General features: G+C 45.1%; 1 protein-coding gene across 1 annotated transcript in view; it reads left to right on the top strand.

Moving 5' to 3' along the window:
• The window catches only part of LOC119162199 (FGFR1 oncogene partner 2 homolog), a 62,606-nt gene that overhangs the window by 2,350 nt on the left and 39,956 nt on the right, over positions 1-20,300 (top strand). Inside the window, exons 2-4 of the mRNA XM_075879227.1 lie at positions 5,489-5,539; positions 7,070-7,141; positions 9,446-9,663. The gene's annotated coding sequence lies outside the window, so the exon portion shown is untranslated. The remainder of the gene's footprint in view (positions 1-5,488; positions 5,540-7,069; positions 7,142-9,445; positions 9,664-20,300) is intronic.

Raw genomic sequence — 20,300 nt, 5'->3', positions numbered from 1 at the left:
GTTCTTTAACGTGCACCCAAATCTGAGCACACGGGCCTACAACGTTTCCGCCTCCATCGGAAATGCAGCCGCCGCAGCCGGGATTCGAACCCGCGCCCTGCGGGTCAGCAGCCGAGTACCTTAGCCACTAGACCACCGTAGGGGGGCCACCTCACCAGCAGACGACGTGGTTCAACACAACAATTTCAACCGTCTGCGCATGCGTGTGTTTTCACCGCGGCCTGACTTCGGCGCTTTAAGAATCACGATGCCCCGTGCTGCGAGTTTTCTTTCAAGTGAAAAACAAACTGTACACGGCCCGTGAACGTATCCTCTCGATCGAAATGCGATGGCCGCGGCAGAGATCCAATTCACGTCTTTCGGACCAGCAGCAAAGCGCCGTAACCACAAGGAAACTACGGCGGGTATTGTTTTTCTTTTAGAACCAGAACGCGGCGTCGACGCGGTGTGGCACTTTACGGAAGTTTCGTTATATAGCCCGGGCGTTTCCCGTCGCACCTGCTAAAAGATAGCTTTTCCACTGGGCTGGAGTTTCCTTTCGAAGGTTGACGTTTCTTCTACTTGTGAGCTTCATTTAGCTGTTATGTCAAGATCGGTCAAGCTTTCGCCCATTCTCCGTTAAGCCATAACTGTGCATTAAAGCGTCTCGAGCACTCCATGCGATGCTCCCTTTACTGGAGAGCATGAATTGCAAGCCCTTATCCGCACGATTGTCAGAGAGAAACTCTCCGGCCTTGTTCCGCGCAACCCGACTATTGCCTCTGTCCTCAATCCTTCTGCCAATCTACGTGAGATTATGAAGGACGAACTGGCATTGATGACAAGCGCCGCACTCGCCCCTTCTCCTGTGCTCTTTTTTTTTTTTGCACCTTCGTACGCAGAAGTTGCATCACGGGCCCCTGCACCAGTTTCAACTGTGCCTGCGGACGTTGAATGCGACCATTTGGCTGCGATGACAACGCAGGCGCCAAGGCCACCCCACTATTCTACATGGTGTCTTCCGCGCCCCGTCTGCTTCTACTGTAACATAAGGGGTCATATATGCCGTTTCTGCCACCGCCGTCAGAGTATGAACGACGTGGTTATTCAGCTTACAAAAGAAGCTTTGCCCCGAGACCCAATGCCTACAATCCAACACAGTATCCGTCCACCTCCCGTCAGTCGCCCTCTCATCCACAATCTCAGGTCGGGCCTCATCTTTATCGTTCATCTCGCCACCGTTCTCCGTCACCGTTTCGGTGTACGTCATCACCCCTGCGTCCCGCGCCAATCTCTCTGGACAGCCATTCGGAACTAGAAGACGCAGGATTTGAAGGGGAAACTGCTCGTTGTCGAAAGGTTACAACTCCTCCGTCTCATCCAACTAATTTGTTGCCTGTTTGTTTGGAAGGAGATTTTGTTGACGCCCATATAGACACTGAAGCTGTGCCATTTCGGTAATCGATCGTTAACTGTGTTTTCGCCTGCGTAAAGGGCAAACTCTTTATATCGGTCCAACGTTATTTGGTGATAATGACAGTACAATTTGCCCTACCGGACAGTGTACTGCTCGAGTTCTCATCGATGGAATCCGTCATCACATACAGTTAACTGTGCTCACTTCGTGTGCTCATTAGACAATCTTAGGCTGGGACTTCTTGTCAGCTGCGTATGCTGTAATTTCGTGTGGTCGGCTTCTCATTCGTATTACGGACACTGAGCTTTCTTCTGCTGCTTACCTTTCGTCGCCCAACCTTGTCACAGCTGCGGATTTCCTCCTGCCTTCCGGACAAGAACGTGTCCTTACGATCAAGTCAAGTGACAATATAGATGATGGCGCAGTGGTTGTTCTTTGCCAGCGCTGAATTTTTCAAGCGATCGCCATCGCATTTTGTTTAGTGCGGTTGTCACGTGGCTATGTGACAAGGGGACCACTGTTGCCAGCATTACATATGAAGCGCCTGAGTGTGTCGTCACTAATTCATCTACTTCGTGATTCTGGAAATGTATGCCAACACAAGGTTCAACTGCTCTCAAGGCTACTTTCTGTAAACATCTCAAACCAACACAAACTGATGCCTTGCCATTGTAGAAGCACAGAACTTGCTTTGACGTTGTTTTTTTTTTCGAAGGGCTGGGTGAAACAACAGTGGCCGCTCATGGTATCGACACCGTCGGATCTCCTGTAATTCGCCACTGCCCTTACCATGTGTCAGCTTCAGAACGCAGGTCATAAAAGAACAAGTCATCGACACGCTTGCACGCAACGTCATCAGGCCTTCGACAAGCGCATGGTCTTCTCCTGTCGTGCTAGCAAAAAAAGATGGCTCAGTACAGTGTCGCATTGATTACAGAGCACTCATCAAAATTACTCCCAAGGAAGTCTACCCATTGCCTAGCATTGGCGACGCTCTTGATATTTTACAAGGGGCCGAGTACTTTTCAACTGTCGACTTGCGCTCTGGTTAATAGCAGATTCCAATACACGAGTTCAATACAGAGAAGACTGCGTTTTCTACGCCGGGTGGGATATCTGAATTCAATGTGAAGCCATTTGGTCTATGCAATGCCCCGTTCACAATCGAACGAGTGATAGACATGGTACTGTGTGAATTAAAATGAAAGACCTGGCATTGCTACCTGGACGACATCGTCATCTTTTCGTCCAGCTTATCGCAGCACCTGGACCGGCTATATGATGTCCTCGCATGTTTAGCTAAGGCCGGTCTCCAGCTCAACACTAAGAACTGTCGGTTTTCCAGTCACATCATCAAGGTATTAGGTCACGTCGTCAGTAAACATGGCGTTGAGCCCTATCCCGAGAAGGTTGCCGCGGTACTGCACTTTCCTACGCCAACCACACCCGAAGACCTCGGCAGCTTCCTTGGCTTGGAGCCGTACTTACGCCGCTTTGTGCGTGGTATCGCTACTGTTGCGGCTCCTCTGCACAAACTTCTGACCAAGAGTGCGCCCTTTGTCTGGTCAGATGACTGCGAAGCCACTTTTCACACTCTCAAACGATGCCTCACGTCCCGGCTTGTGCTTCGCCATTTCGACCCTGCAGCACCTACTGTGCTACAAACTGACGCAAGTGGACTTGGCATCGGTGCTGTCCTTATTCAGTGGAACCACGCTTTCGAAGAACAAGTCGTGGCCTACGCGAGCCGTACTCTTTCACCAGCTGAGCGAAATTACAGCATCACTGAGCAAGAATGTCTCGCCATCGTGTGGTCCGTACGAAAGTTTTGCCTTTATTTAATAAATACTACCAGCATTTCACAACGTTGACTGACCATCATGCTCTGGGTTGGTTATCGTCTCTTAAGAATTCGTCGGGACGCTTTGGCCGTTGGGTGCTATGATTGCAAGAGTATGACTACCGCTTCACATATAGGTCGCTTCATCAGCACCAGGATGCCGAAACTTTGTCGCGTTGCCCACTCACGCCAAGCGCACAATTGTCACCTTCCCGTCACCAACCACCCGAGTGACCAAGACTGCTGGTTCGAAAGAGTTCGTTCCTCGGTTGACCTTCTTTCGTCCATAGATCTCGCCTCGCTTCAACATGCCGAATCTTCTGCCTCACCATCATCAATCGGCTCACTGGCTTATCAAGTGCTCAAAACAGCCGCTTAAGACGACAAGTTGTCCGCTTCAAGCTCCAAGATGGAATAGTATGCCGGCAAATTTACCGTCACCTCGGTAACCCATGCGTTCTCTTCATTCCTCGCTCGGTCTAGAAGTTTTTACAATTTTACAAGTTTCATTACGTATATAGTCAGCGCTCACAATATATATATATAATATATATATATATATATATATATATATATATATATATATATATATATATATATATATATATGCAATAAATGTTCAGTTGTTAGACAAGCGTTAATCCTGTCTCTTTGTTTTGGGTGGATTTTTTGTGCGCTGCCCACTATGGATAAGTTCCAACTCGCCCATCTTTCTGTTCTGCTAAAAGAAAAAACTCATCTACTGACAATTGTGATGAAAATAACGTTGATGCTTTACAAACACGCATCCTGTAAACAAACTTCTCCATACAACGTGTAACATTTCAGAAATATTGCGTGGTTCAAGCGTTATTGCAATCGAGCATTAGAACATGTTGTTATTAAAACGACTTCGTGATTTTTATTCGGCCCGAATTACAAAAGACGAACACGTTACTGCGGGTATTCCCTTAAGGCCTTGTGGTGAGTGCATAGGAGCTTAGAAAACATTTCACGGACATTATTGCTCGTGGTTTAAAACGTCATCGTGCGCAGGATTCCCCTTCGGTCAGGGCGAAGGTTCATCGTAGCGCCCCCCCCCCCCCACCTTCCCTATCATGCCAATATATGAGGCTGCCTTTGCGGCCTCCTTACTTCACTTGCCCTCTCCCTCGCATTACTATGCTTCTCTTTGCCTACCATTTATCTTCTCCTCAGCCTCACTTCTCTTTCCTAGTCCCTAACTTTGCTGTGGATTTACTTATCCCTACCTCTCCTGCCTTAGCATGGCGTAGTTACACTCGTCCTTCTTGCTCTCATAGCTTTGCACTCCCCCGCTTCGTCAGGTGGAGAAACGTCGTCTACTTGAAGCTTAAGCAGCCCCATCGTTTTAAAATAACAAGTAAAAAGGCTGCCTTTCTTTTACCACAGAAATAATATTTCATCTCGTGTGCCTTTCTTTCTGTTATCGTAGAACACTCGGCGTTCCCTGATCACAAACAACGTGCTCGAATAAGCCATGGCGATTGCCAATGTAGGGCGAAAAGAAAAAACACCCCTTTAAAGGCAACGCTCCTTGGCACCAATCCTCGTGGTTGTCCGCGTCCGTCACGCTCAAAAAAATGAAAACTGAGCCTGAACACCTGTGCAACGAAAAGCGAGAACATCTGTGTAAAAATTGGACTTTGTGCGTACATCTGTCGTACGTGTACATCTATCAAGCGTTTATATGACAGAACAATACATGTACACCTGCACCGCCTGTCTGATCAACCATCCTTGCATTTTAACCGTGCGTCCATTCATCCGTCCGTGCATGCTTGCATGTGTCCGTCCACTTGTGCGTCCAACCGTTCATGCATCTATTTGTCTCTCCAATGCGTGTGTCCGTCCACCCACCCGTCCGTTCATCTGCCCGTCCTTTGTACTAGTCGGGGATTCCAATGTAGACATTATGAACCTATAGCTTCACTTACTCGTCATCATTCACTGCATTTGAGCTCCCATCTATTTGTAGCATACGCTGTGCATTGATCTCTCAGCCTGCTTGCGTCATCATGATTGAACTCGACAACGTCCGCCAAAAGCCCGTTCTTGTGTACTGACGAGGCTATAATGATTCTCTAAATTAGGTTCGGTTTTATCCAAGTATGAAGTACTAGCTACAGTCAACTTCAGGGCTGTGGCGCAATCAGCTCCTTTATTTTGCATTGCTGAATATTTTTCTACTGTGGCTAACCAAAACATGGTATGTTGCATGTCTGGCGTCCAAGCCAAGAGGTACCGCCACTGTCAAAACAAAACGACGACAGCGCACCACCGGCGTAAGTAATCAAAACACCTTCTAAGCCTCTTTCCACAGTTCTGATTTGCAAGGCTTAAGAGAAGCATGCGCCTAAAACGGTGTCTGAATTATTTTTGGCCATTGAAAGCACGTTCAGCGCGAATGTTGAAAAAAAAAAGTCTGGAATGGGCTACGTGAATGGGTTCGGTAGCATGATGACATTTGCAGTCGTGACGACACCGACGGCTATGAAATGACGTGGTTGTGTTCATATCAGTATGCCATCCGCCAAATTCTGTGAACGCAGGTATGCGATATGTTCTGCTGAAAAAGTGTGTGGAGTTTAGAGGTACATGTTCATCACTCCAGCGACTTTATCATGCAAATCGGTTTATTTATAATTCAGCGCTGGAAAGGTCCAGTACTCCAGACATTCAGTACGTGCTTTTTTTTCATATCAACGCTTATGCATGTGCAGCACATAAATATACCAGTATATGTGCTAAAGCGCTGCTCAAGTGTCTTTCCATTTATAGGAGCAGTGGTTTCATCACAATAAATCTGTGTACTTACAGTGAGGTAGTGTGGTTAGCGTTGCGATAGCACTGCTTGGGGTTAGAAAAGATATTGAGATTCAGGAGGGATGTCAGGGGAAGAAGAATGAGGGTTGGATAAAGAACAGCTTAGCATTTTGTAGCACGCCATAGAAAGGGGTGTCCCCTGGGTTCAAAATGTCCGCATTCTAACTTTATTTCGCTTTTGTTATTCCACAATGAAGATAGCTAAGTGTTTTACTGCATATAGCAAGGGCTGGGGATGTAAAGTTAGGGTGAAGAGTGATGCGAAAGTAACGACGATTAGTTTAGTTTTGTGGCGCAAGTAAAATGGGTGGCAAGAGAGCACTACTTCTTTTATTCGATGTAAGCGTTCACTAGACATGAAAGTAGGGAGGAGAGAAATGACGAAGAAGGGGTGAGCTTAGTTTAGCTACACATCTAGTAGAGTACAGCGAGGGGTGAGAATAGGAATTGAGGATGAGGAGTGATGTGAGAGTTAGGATTATAGGAGGATATACAAAGCACGCGTAGCCTTGCGTGGTTTAGGGAGGAAGTGTTGCTGTAGTGGTTAGAAGATGAGAAAAGGCACCTTATTTCTGCAGCCCGGTCGGGAGCACGGCGCAGTGCCTGCAGGGAAAGGAAAAGGGAGAAAAGCGGAAAGAAGAGAAAAATATTAGGTGAGTAGTGGCACGGTCGTCATCAGCATGAACAGCAGTCAAGAAGCAAGGGTAGGGGTGGCAAGGGACCCGTCCTCAGCGATAGAGAGAGAGTGGGAAAGGAAATTGAGGATATACTGTGTTGAGAGTGAGGAGGAGGTAAATGAAGCAGAGAGTAGGAAGATATGTGAAGGCCACGAGGCGGGAAACGACGATGGGAGAGGTCGCCACTGCATCACTAACGAGCTTCTTCTTTCCCGCCATGGACGTCGATTACAAGTGTCACGTTGATAAAGATGTTTACGGGTAGAAGTTACCCAGTCCCTCTTTAATGGGCGCGCCACTCTTCCATGCTAGGTAGAATAACGCGGTCGGCGTTCTCCGCAAATACCACGCGGAAGCCCTGAAGGACGCCAGGATATTCTACAAGTAAGTTCACTATGAGCAACATTTTACAGTGGCACTAACAATGTCGAATAAAAAGGAAGTGTTTCGAGAACACGCACGGTGGGCGCAAAGGTTGATTCAGGTCGCCGCGACTGAGTATCACAAAACAACTTCCCGCGTGAAGTGCTCGCAGTCTCTCACGGCAGACTACGTGACATAATGTTACATTGGTTTGTATATTTACATGAGTATACGAGAAAAAATACATCATTAGGAGATCATGCAGCCTTTCTGCATATGAGCATTTATATTTGCATTCACAAAGGTAATCAGTCCATGAACGCTATCAAAGTTTTTCAAAAATAATTTTCTAGAAATCCTAAAACGCTCAACAACCCCTTTTATGGTGCCTATTTTTCAATTGCGTTTCAGCATGAAGAGTATCTTACCAGTTACAAAAATCTGATCCCGGCATGGTAAAGTGCAAAATGCCGGAAAAAATTTGTTATCCGAGTTTTCTCTATCTGCTGTGAATAAGAAGCCGTGTGCTCACATGCTGCAAACAGTAAGTGCGTGGGCGGTTCTGTTCGAGTGCAGCGGTTTTACGGCGATTGCGTGCACTCCGCGCCCATGCATGCACCATAGCACGATTTGGTTCACAGGCGGCCGCGACAGCAACGCCACTTTTCACCATGGCACTTTGTTTCACGCCATAAGCAGCACAGAATTGAGGGTGGCTGGATAATAATTTACATACTGTCATTTCGAGAACTAACATAGACGACAGGATCCGACTACGCGGCAACGTCCAACAAAGTGATCAACTCCGTATTCCATATATTTCCAGGTTCAAGTCTTGTCCTCTAAGCTGCGCAACAAAATAATTTCTAATAATTTTTGCGTGATTTAAATTATTGTCACAACGCTAAAAGAATGTGGCGTGCCACTATATTTCATGGTCTTTTCATTTGAACTATGATCAAATCGCACGTTCTGGCCACTTGTCGGTCGTTTTAAGTAAGTTGGCGCCGGGGACCTGTGCACGTTATCAGTAAGATTCATTTGTTTTATGTAAGCTCTAGGAAGTTTGATCGTCGTTATTACTCAAACGGCGTCGCACGCTGCGCTGTCCGTCTCCTCAGTGACCAATTTCGCACAGATTGCTTGATGTTAAGGTAAACATGAGCGTATGCCACACCTCCTTCTTAAAACTGGTTGCTACTTCGTTTACATTCAAATGAACTTGCCAGTATCTACAGCTTCACAACGTGCCTAGACCAAAGGTTAAGACCATAGGACTCTCATCTACTGATAGATAGAAAACAAGTCTACGTGAACGAATATCTCGCACCATGCATCCCGAAGGCGATCAAATATTATATAACGACTTCCGCTAGTCAAGTTGTCCAAACGACGGCAGCATAGGACCCATGGCACAAAAACATTGTGCTGAAGAGGGGAAAAGTTTCTGTAGCAAATACCCGCAAAGCGGCGTAAAAACAAGGTGTAAAGACTAAAATGTAAAGTTTTGATTCGCGACATTTTCGGTAAGTTCTCAACCAGTTTTGACGCCAAAATCACGTATGCATAACGCAAAACGCCTGTAATCTTTTAGAAAGGTACGTCAGGAGAAGGCACATGAGGTCGGGATGTGCAAAGGATTTAGGAAGGCAATCTACCAGTTGTAAGCGATGTACATGGATGTGGGCAATCAAATAGGCCAGCTTGCGGAACAAAGGCATCATTATTTCATGAGCGCACAAGGGCGAGCGTGTCAGTAATCGATTTGGAGTACTCTCCGAGCATTGTATCTCGAAGCTGAAGCAGCAATGTTCTCCTCGGAATTGCTGGCTGCACGCGGAAGTCTTCCACTCATTCAGGAGGCAGTGTGTTCCACGGACAGAGTTCGGGCCACGTTGAGGCATAGGTCAAGAGTTCCCGTGAAAGAGCCGGAGCGCATTCAGAGCGACAGTAACTCCGTGGAGCTTGAAGAGTTGTTGCGACCGAATTTGCGGAGTAGACAGGAACTTGGCATAGCGTATTAGCTTTAATACATGTGTCTATTTGAGGGTGTCGGTGGTAGCCGCTCGTTTTCTCGGTAAGGTTGGACGACATGGACGAGCTGGCAGAATGGTCGGAATTGCTTCTGCTGCTCGAAAAGACAGCTCCGAGTCATAAAGATGTCCCTGTACGAGCGACTCATCGGATAGTGACAGCGACGCTGACAGTGTTGCATTACATCAAGAATTCGACAGAATTCGACAGGAGAATGAAATAACAGTATGCAATGTAATGTCGGCAACTCATCACTCGATAGACAGACCTTCCTTTTCTGCCTTGTTTCAGCGCCCCGTGTTGAGTTCCAGCTGTGTATCTGGAGGCGGTGCTCCGCGTCAGACTGGTGTACTCGCTTGTGGAGTCCGTCGACTGCACCGACTCTGCCATTTGAATTGAAACAAGATTGGTGTGTACCCACTCTGACAACCCTGGGAAAGAGGAACTGCACCACGTAGCCCAAAGTCTAACAAACCGAGAAGCGCATCTCTCAGACCCGGTGTTCCCAGGTGAGGCACCGACTTCATTTAATGACATACCACACTTAACAATGAGCGTCGCGTGTGCCATTTGCCCAATGAAAGCCTCACGAGAGCACACGCCATGAGCATCCACCACATTCAAGCCTACTATTACCCATAGTTCTTACCGGCTCGTGTTTTTTATGTGCAGATTGGTTAACACATTATTATTATATGTGCGGATCGGTTAACCCAGACGCGAGAATTGGTCACAAAAAATTACTTTGTGGGGCTGTGAAGGATTTTATTCTTGCAAAAAATCTCAGTCCAGCTCGCTCATGATCAACGTGGTAGGAGCTTATATATAAGCTGCCATCAAACAAAAAAGAAGCTAGCGATTGCTCCTTGGCACGAATGGTTCACTGCTCACTTGGAGTCCCTGGGGACGACGCATTCTGTGTGAATAAAGCGGATTTCTCTTCCTAAGATAAGTTTCAAAATTCAAACTTCACACAGCTTTTTACACAAAAGAAACTTGTCAAAGCACTCACCGGGCCCCAATGCGTATGTCTTAAATTGCACCACTGAGCACTGAACTACAATAAAATAAAACTTCAAAAACCGTGATTGCACCGCGGTGCTTTCAAGTCTTCTCAGGTGCACACCTCAAGAAGAAACCTACCCTTGTTGGGAAAACTACAGCGCAGGTAGCATTTTAAAATTTTGATCTCAGCGCACGTTGATGCTGCCGCAACAGGCAATGTCTCCGCTGATCTGCCTAGCACGTCACGTCGACGGCGGCGTTATTTCTTTGACAGAAGGGCCTCGGGGGAGGCGACGACGGGCCAGGGAGTGCGTACGGGTTTCATGTCGGCTCCCCGAATGTTTTATGTTTGTGGTGAAACTTCCGCTCTCCGATCAACGACATATCGCTCAGCAGTTTTGGGAAGGTCAGCGAACCCTGCCAATACTAAGTTTCTTGCAGGTGAGCCGTTTTTTATGATCACTGCAGTGCATTTATTGCGGTGTCACACTGGCACACGAACTAAGTCGAACGCAGCAGTGGTTGACGCCGTCGCTCGCGCTGCACACAGTAAAATTTTTGCACCCAAAAGGGTGTAAAAAGGTTGCTTTTACGAGAAAGCACCCTTTGCAACACCCTTTAACACCCATAAATGGTCGATTGAAAAAAAGCACCCCTTTGTTTGGGTGCTTGCCTCGATAGCACCCTAAAATGGGCTCTAAGGGTGCTTTTGTGCCTTAAAGGGTGTAGGTGCCGATTCATCAGATGGAATATGCAGCATAAGAAGAACACATAATTATAATATTTGGGATTTTACGTCTCAAAAACCTCGATATGATTATGAGGGCCGTTGTAGTGGAAAGCTGCAGAGATTTTCACCATTTGGTGTTCTTTAATGAGCGCTCATATCGCACAGTGCAAAGGCTTCTACCTTTTCGCCTCCGCCTTAATTCAACTGCCACGGCCGGCATCGAACCCGCGACCTTCGGATTTGCGGCCGAGCAGCGCAGCTACTGCACGAATATGTGGACCTTGCGTTATATGACGGCCTAATTGACTTAGAATGTGTGAAGGTGCTCTCCGAATACAGCAGAATGTCAGCAGAAGCAAATCGCGTTTCATCTATAATGGCAATTAACTGCAATCCATGTTACGAAAGCTTTCCTTAGCGTTGGTTATAAGCTGCATGTTTGCTATGGATTATATACACACAAATAATGTTCGCCCGAGTATGGGTGCGTGTGCGTGTAAGCGCGATTGTGTGTACACCCGTGCATGTGTGCGTGAGCGTGTATGTGCGAGTCCGTGCTTGTGTTAAGCGTGCCTGTGCACATGTGTACGCCCATGCATGCGTGCGTTTACGGTCGCGTGTGTGTGTGGCCGCTTGTGTGTATACGTGTATGTGTGTGCACCTGTGAATAAGTATGCGTGTGTATCAGCCCGTGCGCCCTAGAATTTCGTGTGTGTGGGTGTGTGTGTGCGGGGGGGAGGCACTGCTTCTTATTGTTTAAGGTCCCACACCTGTTGAGACTGGGAGTCTATATGGGAGGTGGCTTAAGGAATGGCGGTGGTCAACGCACTGTACACGGACTATTCAGTACATGGAAATCAGCTGCACATTTTCGTACTTGATCGTTGCTTACGAACTTGAACTTGCTGTGGTAGCTGATTAGGTCCGCTGAGGTGCTTCTATGCCCGAAAACGTGGGTTATGACCAATTCCCACGGAAAGCTGTCACTGCATTTATGCACAACCATCGTTTATATTAACAACGTTTAACAAGAACGTGCCGTGCCTTTGCTACAGGTGCTTAGCTAGCTCATTGGGTAACCATATGGAATTATGTGCTGATCATGTGGTCAGCAAAAAGTTTGTTATAACAACCTCGGCACGTTTCGTGGTGCGTGACAAGCCTTCTAAACATCCGCGACTGTGGATTAATTTGTTCCAGCTTCGACTACGCATTCAGTGTTTGCGGCACCATACGCGGAAGCGCCGGACACAGACAATGCAAAAAGAAATTCCTCTGGAAAAAGCTGTAGCGATGCTCTCCCGCTAATGCCACCGAGGACGAAATAATTATTGTTTCTGGCCATTCCATGGTGCACTTTGTTTTCCACAAGTTTTGCTTCACTATTTTTCGCCCACTGCAATCGCATTCCGTCAAAATACTCAAGGAACCTGAGGCTGGTAAATACCTACGTCGCTGTGAGACTGACTGGAAGGAGAGTTGCCATTTACAAGGAGTCATTCGGCGTCGAACGGCCGTCCGCCGTATGCGCCATAGCGTTTGCCTTTCGGCGCCGTCCTGGCGGGTTTCCCGCTCCGCCCCCCCCCGCTCACCCCGGCCAGCGTAGCTCCCACAAGGGCGGCGTAGATAAGCGAATAGTTGCGTCACCGAACACCTGCGTCGACAGCTGCGGCGCCGCCGCTCCTTCTCTCTCTCAACGTCGCTCTCTCTGTCTCATCGTCTTTCAAATGCGTTGCGTTGGTCTGGGGTCTTGGTCGCTGTGTGTGTTCTAGCGAACAGGCGCATATTCAATGGTGGTCACGCATGACACCGTGTTCGAAGTGACGCTCGGATTAAGGAATATTCATGGAGTGGCGGACACGGACAACGTGGGCCTGTTAACGGTGAGTGTACTGTTTTCGTAGGTAGTAATCATACAGCGCTAGCTGGGCGTCTGCAGCAGCTCTGCCGAAGTAGGCTGCCAGCCATTTACAACAGCATGCGTTCGCGGGCCTGTTGCAGATGCCCGATTAAACGTGTGACTTAACGAATTCACAGTGCTATGCGCGATGTTGTGTAAGTGCCTGCATCACTCATACAGTGAGTGATGTGATCACTTAACAAGGGCGGGATTAGTTGCTGATCGCACATTGTCTCTACACTGCACAAAGTGATTGATATTGTTTTAAGATGTGCTTTGGGCTACATCGTAATAACATTTCTATTAATACTCAAATGTGCAACGTGCTTCTGTAGGTGTAAGCGTAAAAAAAGAAAGAAAAAGCAAAAATTATGTACAGAGGCGCACTGTACGAAATGGCTTTTTTTTTTGCTTAAAGACGGTATAGTTGGAGGTGCTGATATGCCGCAATGCTCCCAGCACGCGCGCCTCGGTCTTTTAAGCTATTTAGGACAAGTGCCACCAGCAACAGGGAAAGATCTGGCAGACTTCCAAAGGCGCGTTGTTGTGGCCATCGCCGTGCGTTGTTTTCCCTCGTTTCTGTTTGCTGTTTTCGTGCTTCGCTTTCATCTGCGATAATGTTCGGCGTTATAACAGAATCGAGAGAGTATACGTGACTGTTGGAGCTATGTGTGGTTGCTCTAGCATAAGCCATGGCTGCTGCAACGTAGTCGGCGTTCGCGCGCGTTGGTGTCGTTCGAACGCTCTTACTTGCGTGATTGTGTTTAACTGAGTATTTAGGCACGGGCTGCGTTTGTAAATCCCGTAGTCAATAATCGCTAATAGCGTGCCTCTGATTGCCATCAGAGGATGGGCTTGGTTGTCGAATTATGCCAGACGCTTTTTCTGAAAGCAAGCTTTGAATTTTTTTTTCAAAGAAGTACTTTCATACGTGCATGGCAGCACCTATTGCAGGCCCGCAACTCATTAAAAACTGGACGAGCTATCACATTTTTTATCAAATTACAATGAATTAAGATGATTGAATTATAGATGATTGAATTATAGATGACGAATTTCTGTGCTAGATTAGGTGCACAAAACACATGTTCGCAGCCCTACGTCTAGAAAGCAGGCAAATAGGAAGCACAGCGTCAAATTTGGATTAGATTCCATTGACGGAGCGTCTTGTGAGGGTAGAAAGAACGAGAAAATTGTTCATTTTTGATGCCCTTATAGAGGCAGTCAGAATCGCACTGATCGGTGACTTGTAACAATTCCTCAGATTGTTAGAGGCGTGATTAAAGTCAGTAAATCTTTTACTTTTTTTTTGCAGACCTCTTCGCTAGTGCCACGCCGAAGATCATTTGTTCTCATGTAAAAGAGAAAGCAGAGATGTCTTCACTGTTTGCACATGAAGAGGTAAGTTTCTTGTGCATTTTGATTAATGTTACATGTTCTGAACGTTGTACTTTAGGAATTGTTTTTCACACTGGCTCACTACCCTAGAAGGAATTTGATTCTTAGGTGAGTTCAAGCTTTCGTAAGTGCCATTTTTGAGCTGTAGTCTTACACTTCACCTCATTTCGGGAATTTGCTGTATGCTGGAAAACCCTTATCTTTATCATACGAAATTATTGGAATGTATGGGTTGTATGCTTTGAGTTCCGTGTAATGTCAATTACACGCCATTTCGAAGGATACACACTACACATTCTTTATATATGGTGCTGCCAGAACAGCACCAACATCATTTTATGAGAAGTCATATTTGCTTTTATTACAGGATGAGAGGGTGCCGCTGACGTCCTGCGTAGTCTACCCCCCGACCCCAGCCTAGCTAGAGCAAGCCTACTTCCTGAACCTCCACATGGATAACCGAAAAATCTTCCGTGTCAGTAATGACGAAGAAGGAGTGACAGCACTGATGAGTTGATTTTTTTTATTTTCAACATTGTCTACGGCCGCAAGGCCTTTAACAACCACCGTGATTGAGCGGCTTTTTCTCGGCGTGAGTTTGGAGTTTATCAAAGAAGTTGTTCAGGCAGTACGACGCTGAAAATTTTAGTGTCACAATGCCTGAACAACTTTTTTTCGAGTGTGGTCATGGTAGATGAACAAACATTGTTATTTGTGTAAGTTATTTTGCTTAGATATAGCTGGACCATTCCATGCCAAACGTCCCAGCCACTTTGGCGACCATCTGAATTGTATTTGAAAAAAAAAGTGCTGGCTTACTGCGTTGAAAACAGTGAACTGCTAGAATATTTCAGCGAGAAAAAAAGTTTGTTCATGTGGCTGGCTTATAACTTCCTGGCATAATGCCGTCTGTGTGCTGTTTGTGGAAAATTTTGTTTTAAAACTACCGCTTATTTTTTCTAAAGCAAATTCGGTCTACCTGTTAAGTAAATGTGCTTCTGTAAGGTATTTGAAGGTCAATAATAATAGTGCAATTTTTTTGCCACATTCGCTTCCAAGAATAAAGCCAAAATGTGTTATGTATGCATTTTTTATTGCAATATTGCACTTTGTATGAATATCTGAGCAGTGAATACTTACTCCACAGAAGGTATATTTTGAGGAAAAAATATCTTTAGACCTCTCAAGCTGCTGAAGTATACGAGAAAATATCACAAATTTCACAAAATTGTGATTTTTGTCCGTATTGAGATGCAATTTGCTCCATGTTGTGATATAATAAAAAGTTATCATTATACCTAAATTGTAAGAAAATGAAATTCTTTCTGTAATAAAAATCTTATTGCAAAAAGGACAGGAAAGAGCGCTGTCAACTGAATTTTATTGAAGGTTCTACGAGCGTTTTTATACTGAACACAAGACCAGGGCTCATCTGCAACAACACATGTGTGACCATGACAAAATAATTTTAACCGAGAAAAGAATACTCTTTTTCGGAAAAGATAAGTGAAGGTGTACTGATGCATTGATCCTTGACCTTCCTGATAAAGAGTTCTAAAATCTCTCATTTTTCTGCTTGCTTTTTTTTCAAAAACCGTGTTTTATGAAACCTAGGACTACACTTACATTCTTTACGGTGTCCGGCCATGAGACTACTATAGCCCTTCTTAACATTTAAAGCATGCTGTCTTGCTTGATCATTGAAGCATTGCGCAGTTTGTCCTATGTTTACTTTTCCACATGTTAGCGGTGTGTTATACAAAGTAGATTGGCATTCAGTAAACCTATTCTAGTGACGAATGGTGCAAGATTGACTGTTCCTGTTGCTGTAAGTACATGCACTTTTGAAAGCTTGAAAGGGGTGGAAAACAACAATGTCATATCTGCTGGCTCTTTTCCTAAAATTGTGAGACACCTTATGTACGTAGTACCGTGTGACATGCAAAGGTGATTGGTCATTCTCTTTTTCTTTTGGTCCTGTTTGCTTTAACTTTACTTTCTGCAGGAGGGTTTCGCAAACAAGTGTGATGATGCTGTTGGGGTATTGGCTGGTGCTATCAGCCCAGGAGTGCTAAGAATGTTCTGCCTTTTGATAGTGGGCATTCAAAATTAGTAGAAAGAGGAATTGATACCACATGTACTCAGGCCACCCTTCAGAAGTCATGTTAGCACAAGGGTGAGGTCAGGTTTAAAAACCAGATTAAAAGACTAAAAGATGCTGGGTATCCCAACAGAATCATCACACCCGTTTGCAAAACCCTCCTGCAGAAAGTAAAGTTAGACAGGACCAACAAAAAACAATGACCAAAACCTTTGCATGTTATACCACATCATGTGTCTCACAATTAAAAAAATAGCCAGCAGATATGATATTAGCGTGTTGTTTTCCACGCCTTGAAAGCTTTCAAAAGTGTGTGTACTAAACAGCAACAGGAATAGTCAATATTGCCTTATTCGTCACGAGAATAGGTTTACTTAATGCCAATTTAACGTTTGTAGAAGTATTTTTTATCAGGTAAACCAATGATCAGTGCATCACTACACGTTCACTTATCCTTTCCGAGAGGGAGTATTCTTTTCACAGTTAAAGATTATTTTGTAGTGCTCACACGTGTCGTCGCGCATGAACACAGTTCTTGTACTCCGTATAAAAGCGCTCGTAGCACATTCATTAAATTCAGTTGACGGTCGGTGCTCTTTCCTGTCCTTTCTGTCTCTTCCTAAAGTTGTCATGCTGTGACTAGCACACAACCACGATGAACCAACTCTCCCAAATTAAGCTCTTGTTACGTAACACGTAGACCGAATTTTGTATGAAAAGAAGGAGCGGTGCTTTTAAAATAAAATTTTTCACATACAACACCTAGACGGCATTCCAGGAAGTTCAGAAGGCAGCCACGTGACCAAATATTTTTCCTCTCCTAAATATTCCAGAAGTTCACTATTTTCAATGCAGCACGAGTTTTTCGAATACATTTGAGATGGTTGCCAAAATGGCTGGGACATTGGCATAAAGTGACCCAGCTGTGTCATTAGCCATAATTATGCATTATCTCTTTTGTTTTTTGTGTGTTTTGACTCAGTTTTGTGTTCGTTTTTAGCTTATTGTGTTTCTGATCATTGTATTGGTTTCTTAACTATTCGCTAAAGTTATATGTGCGAACTTGTATATGTTTGCATGTACATCATTTCTCATAACCAATTGTTATACATCCAGGAATACAAAGCTTAATCCACTGTGATTGTATACATTTGAAAACACTATCCATATATATTTTCGTGTGGATCACTTCTTGGGAACGATTGTGTACATGAAGGCGTATATAGTGAAATCATGGTGATTGTATATATTTGAAAGAATCATAAGTATATATTTGCCTGTATTTCATTCCTATTAACCGATTGTGTACATGAAGGAGTATTAAACTGGAAACCACTGGGATTGTAGGTACTTGAAAGAATTATAGGGATATATTAGCGTATATTTCATTTGTAGTCTCTATGTACTTGAAGCAGTATACTAAACTGAAACCAGTGTAATTGTATGTTGCAAAGAATTGTCAATGAAGTGAAACTGAATAAATATAATAAACATTTGAGGTGTTGCATGTGTAGTGTACGTATACGTGAACGTATATCTGGTGAAAAAGTTGTGTGGCAGAAGAAAAGTTTATGTTTTATTTGCCTATTAAATAAACGCAATATGCAAGGGCAGCAAGGCTTCATTTTCTGTAACGCACATTATGCATATACTGTGAAGTATATATAGATCCAGCACAAGTTCATACACGATAGTACGCGTTTATATTTTTGCCCAGACGAAATGAATGGAGCTCGACAGGTGGCGCACCATTGATAATCAGGACCACTTTCTTCATGTAGTGTGTAATCAGTGCATGCTGATATCTATTAGTGCAGTCTGAAAGAATACTGGCACCCCTGCCATGGGCACTCAACACCCTTGTGCACCCTTCTCGCAGCCTCCTCAGAGGGTGCTAAAAAAGTGATGGACATCGTAGGCACCCTTCCTTAAGGGTGTTTTTGTAACACCCTACAGTTTTTTTACATGTACGACCTATTCTAAGGGTGCATGAAAAAGCGCCCTTTTTGGAAGGTGCTGAATTAACTCCCTTAGGGTGTCGTCCATGGGACAAGCTCATTTACACCCTTCTGGGTGTAAAAATTTTTACTGTGCAGACACGGTGAGCGACTAGGCCGAGCAAAGTGAGCAGAGTGACGCCCTCTTACTACTTGCTTAACGGTTCTATTTATGACCCCAATGGAAGTTTTCCACGTTTACGGTGAAGAAATATCGCCGATGGAGGTTCAAAAAAGAAGGGGTGGTTTGAAGTACGGGCCAAATACAAGGGAAGCAAAACATGCGTCGGAAGCACTCACTCTGCTGAGCAGACAGCTTACACGATGACCGATCAATACAGGTATGTAAAATGAGCACCTAGAAACGTGCGAAGACTCAACATAACGACCAAGAAACCGAATTGGCCAGTGGGCGACATCAAGGTCATCTTACGTCCTGCAGATGGCTTCAGCACCTCGACTTAGCATGCTGCTCGGATCGGCGACAGCATACGCTCCGCAACTGGACTGAAGCAAGAAGAAACAAGATGCATTATCTTTCTGTCAACGAAAGACATATTATAATAGTAGTAAGCACCCCATCAGAAGGGAGAACTAGAAGATACTGTGAAACCTCGAAACTACGCATGGGAGACAAAGAATACGCAGCGAGCGCGTACGCAGCCACGCCAGAAATACAACCAAGGGCATCACACGTGGGATACCCGACGAAGACTCCCCTGAAATTATAGTGAGACACATCGGCAGCAAGCACAACCCGATGTTATTGCATGTGAAGATGATGGGAAACATGGCAAACGCTATCGTCGTATTCGAAGGAAGTGTAGTACCGCACATCAACTACAACGGAATGAAGCACCATTGCGTGCTATACAAGAAGCAATACCAGACGTGCTACGCATGTCGCCGACTCGGACATTAATCCGACGTTCGCCCCAACCCAGTAAGTAAAAGATGCAGATGTTGTGGCTGCAATGATTCATCGAAATATCACCACTGTGAACCGAGATGTCTCTTTGCTGCAAGGATGATCCAACCAGACACAAAAAATGCCACGCTAAGTACAACACTTTTTACATAGTGAAGAAACGCCAGTGGGAATGAACGCAACGTGAAGAAGAAGCAGACAAGGACCATACAATCTATGGAGAAAGAGGACATGATTGTTCGGCGCTGCAGAGAGAGAGACGAGGACGATCCGCCTCACGTTTGGACGATCCGCACTAGCGCCAACCTAGACTCGGTGCTGGTGCCTAGAACAGACCCAAGTCCCAGGGCACGTCTACACAGTAAAAATTTTTACACCCAGAAGGGTGTAAATGAGCTTGTCCCGTGGACGACACCCTAAGGGTGTTAATTCAGCACCTTCCAAAAAGGGTGCTTTTTCATGCACCCTTAGAATAGGGTGTACATGTAAAAAAACTGTAGGGTGTTAAAAAAACACCCTTAAGGAAGGGTGCCTTCGATGTCCATCACTTTTTAGCACCCTCTGAGGAGGGTGCGAGAAGGGTGCACAAGGGTGTTGAGTGCCCATGGCAGGGGTGCCAGTATTCTTTTAGACTGCACTAATAGATATCAGCATGCACTGATTACACACTACTTGAAGAAAGTGGTCCTCATTATCAATGGTGCGCCACCTGTCGAGCTCCATTCATTGCGTCTGGGCAAAAATATAAATGCGTACTATCGTGTATGAACTTGTGCTGGATCTATATATACTTCACAGTATATGCATAATGCGCGTTACAGAAAATGAAGTCTTGCTGCCCTTGCATATTGCGTTTATTTAATAGGCAAATAAAACATAAACTTTTCTTCTGCCACACAACTTTTTCACCAGATATACGTTCACGTATACGTACACTACACATGCAACAACCTCAAATGTTTATTATATTTATTCAGTTTCACTTCATTGACAATTCTTTGCAACATACAATTACACTGGTTTCAGTTTAGTATACTGCTTCAAGTACATAGAGACTACAAATGAAATATACGCTAATATATCCCTA

This window comes from Rhipicephalus microplus, chromosome X, assembly GCF_043290135.1.
Source record: "Rhipicephalus microplus isolate Deutch F79 chromosome X, USDA_Rmic, whole genome shotgun sequence".
NCBI classification, from domain to species: Eukaryota; Metazoa; Arthropoda; class Arachnida; order Ixodida; family Ixodidae; genus Rhipicephalus; species Rhipicephalus microplus.
This window is presented reverse-complemented; position numbering and strand designations above follow the sequence as displayed.